The 3,722-nt window shown below is 34.6% G+C and overlaps 1 pseudogene; it reads right to left on the minus strand.

Moving 5' to 3' along the window:
• Positions 1 to 1,283: 1,283 nt before the first annotated feature.
• On the minus strand, positions 1,284 to 1,402 carry LOC127145023 (5S ribosomal RNA; annotated as a pseudogene).
• Between the last annotated feature and the right edge of the window lie 2,320 nt (positions 1,403 to 3,722).

Here is a 3,722-nt window from a genome sequence, read left to right on the forward strand (position 1 = left end):
TATTATTGAATTTAATATGATATCATTTACTATCTACTGACCTTTTTTTATAACTACTAAGTAGTTTATCGATAATCATCTCATTATCTTCCATCTTCAGTCAATTATTAAGTAGTTTCTCATTACTATCATATTATCATATAATTACCTTTCTTTTCTTTTCTTTTTTCTTTTTTTTTTTTTTTGTCAATTACCAAGAATTTTTTTTATTACATTATGATTATCATCTGATTACCATACATTTTTTTTGTTAATTTCTATGCAGTTTCTGATGACTCTTCATTTTTGTAATCTACATAACATTGTCCATTATCTCATTGCCACTATGAAAAATGACCATTGGAAGCTTAACCACAATGACAAAATACTAAGATAGTATCACTTGATTACCTTCTGATTGTCATTTGATTACTTTATTCCTTTTTGAATTTTAGTTAGCTTTCTGAAATAGACATTTGATTACCATTTAATTGATACATTCTACTTTTTTAATTTCTTTTTTCCATTTTAGTTAGACTTTTGAAATAATCATTTAATTTAATTATCTTCTGATTATCGTCTAATTACCTTCTGATTGTCATGAAATTTCCAAGCCTAACAAAGTGGATCTCAGAGCTTTATATGATACCCTCATTCTCTTTTTCCTTGTTTGTATTACGAAGGCAGCAAATTTCAATTAGGAACTTCCTCCTCCGCCACTGCTGTCACCGCTCTATCAATATGAATGGAGTAACCAAAGAGAAATCAAAAGCTCAGAGTCTTAGAGAACTGGCAGAGAAGAGATTCAGAAATTTCAAGTACGCAAGCGAGCCCATCGCCTTGAGCCAAATTTTAACGGCACCACCAAAATCCTCGCTTACTTTTAGATTCTTTGCATTGTTGTCGACTCTCAAGAAAGCTAGTACCAGGTTCTTCAAGTGGAGCCATTTGCTCACATTAACACACTAAAGAAATAATACAAGAAGCCCACTCTACTATTGCATCTAGATAAGAATCTCTATTTCCATTCCGATGAGGTGTTTAAGCACGTAGCCAATGTGTATCATATTTTATCCGATAAGGTTAGGAGGAAAGAAAGGGGGTAACTTTGGTATCTATAAAAATAAATTATCATTTTTTTTATTTGTCCAATATTATTAATAATTTTTACCATATTTGCATATACTAAACATCACACTTGCTTCCCTCTCAGGATGAAAATGATAAAGCTTAGTTATGCGATATCTATCTATAAGAAACAAAATGTTAGGATTAAAAAAATAGTAATAAAAAAAATTAAAAATGGGATGCAACACAAGGACTTCCCAAGTGGTCATCCAACTTAATACTACTCTCACCTATGCACGCTTAGCTATGGAGTTCTAATGGGATCTGGTGCATTAATGCTGGTATGATCCCACACATAATGGAATGTGCAAAAAATGCATCTAAGCCATCTCGGCCAGAATCTTTCAGGCAAGCACGACCGATCAGAATGGCTACCACGACCCACGCGAGCGTGTGTGATAACTTTTAGAAAAACAATTTATTATGGCTTTTTAGGTAGAACAATGGATCCAAAACGCACAATAATATGTCACAATGTGTAGTTTCTATTGCGAATTCATAAAGATAGGAGAATGAAAGTTACATAAGTTTCCATACCTAGTTTACCGTGCTTTTCAGTGTCTTATTGCAAGATTATGAAGAAAAGACAAAGAAAGGGAATCGAGGAGCGTATGCTACACAATAAAAAGCTTTTCTTGTCAACTAAATATCCCTAGGTAAGAAACCACATTAGCACCTGATGAAGATTCACTAGCAATCAAGAATAGTAGATGGAGTTGATGTAACTTGACAAGGATGACAATCGGCACCAATTAAATCAGATTAATGATAACATAACTGTATTCAGTGCTAACATGAACAAAAAGAATAAACGTTTTAAGTCATAAGTAGCCTATATAAACCCTTCTTCTACATCAAGAAAAAGAAAGGTGTAGGAGCCTGATGTCTAAATAGACCAACCCACGCCCATTCTGAATGGGCCAAAACATAGAGAGCTTTATCAGAGTGTGTGGAAGAGACTAGCTTTTCCAACGTCTATAAAATTCTTTAACTTCTTCTTCAGTCAATCTTGTAAGTGAGAACTTAGGTAGAGATTAGAGGAGAAGTTCACCATTTTCTTCCCCATAACTTGTAATGTTTCTCCCTTCCTTACTTTTCTCTTTTGTATTTATTTGAGATGTATTATGTTCACATTGTACAGTGACTGAAGGCCTATATTCTTTAATACATTGCACAGTTTTTCCTTTTCTATCCATCATTCCTTTATTGTTAATCTGTCAAAGTATTATAAGTAGCTTAGGCTTGTGAAAAGTTCTTGATAAGAAGTCTAGTTTATAAAGGTTTATCGTGTTAGTTGAGCTACATTCCATCGTTTGGCTAGCGTCTGTCACTAACTACTCGAGAGACCAAGCAGCAAGGACATAGCTAACATGTGCAAGAGGGAGTGACAACTTGTAGAAATACAAGTTATTGTAGCCTCTTTTATAAAATAACGAGGCCAAAATGTAAAAGAAGTGCATCAAAACACTATGATTATGTTAAAAAAGTATAAGTATTTAGAAATACATTTTACATAATCATATATGACTGCTTTACTGTGTTTCGGTGTCTTAATACAAGAATAAAAGCAAAAGAAGATACGAGTGAATCGCTGAGGATATCATACAAGATCTAGACGAGAAGAACCCGTCTAGCAAAATCAAATGCTAGGCAAGAAGTTTCATCATTACGCGAGGACAGTTCACTAGAAGACAAGAATGGCAGTTGGGGATGATGTGACTTGGAAATAGAAGCTTTCGACACTGACATGATCATAAGAATAGAAGTTTCACGTCAAAAGTTGCATATATAAAGGACCCGATCACCATTAAGAAAAGAAGGTTCGGATAGGCCAAAGAGAGGCCGACTGTATGAAAAGTCATATGCTTATGGCCGACCAAAGTGCCTGAATGGGCCAAAACCTAGAGAGTGGTAGAAAGGAGTAGCTTTTCTACTATTTGTAAAATTCATCTTCTTCTTCTCCGACCAAGCTGTAAGTGAGAGATTAGAGTTTGAAGGAAAGGAAGCTCATTTCCCACTTCCCCTAACTTGTAAACATTTTTCCACTCTCTTTTCTTCTCATTCTAGTATTCTTTATAATATATGTTGTTCATATTGTACAATGGTTGAAGGCCTACATTCTTTAATATATATTACATGTTTATAGCCTTTCAATCCATTCATCTCTTTACTGTTCACCTGTCAATGTTTTATTTGTAGTTTAGTCTTGTGATAACTTCTTGATAAGTTGCTTTGCTTATAACTCATATTACGTTAGTTGAGCTATTTTCATCACCTCGCTAGTGCTTATCGCAAACTACCCGAGAGGACAAGTAGCAAGAATATCACTAATGTGCGTAAGGAGGAGTTTAAAAAAAAACACTCCACTTTAGCAGGATAACTTTCCATCATTTGTACCCCGAGGGGCAGGAAAGTGTGGTCAATAGGGGCCAAGAGGTTGTTGTCCTTAATCGCGAAGCTCTATATGATTTATAAGTAAATCCTTCTAAATATATCTCACCTAACTAGGTTGAGTCATTTGTACCCCGAAAGGAGGAAAAATGTGGCGTTTAAAGACTCTAAGAGGAGTTTGCCTTAATCATCAACTAATTATCATAGTCATATCGCATCAGGAC

Source organism: Cucumis melo, chromosome 12, assembly GCF_025177605.1.
Source record: "Cucumis melo cultivar AY chromosome 12, USDA_Cmelo_AY_1.0, whole genome shotgun sequence".
In the NCBI taxonomy this organism is placed as follows: domain Eukaryota; kingdom Viridiplantae; phylum Streptophyta; class Magnoliopsida; order Cucurbitales; family Cucurbitaceae; genus Cucumis; species Cucumis melo.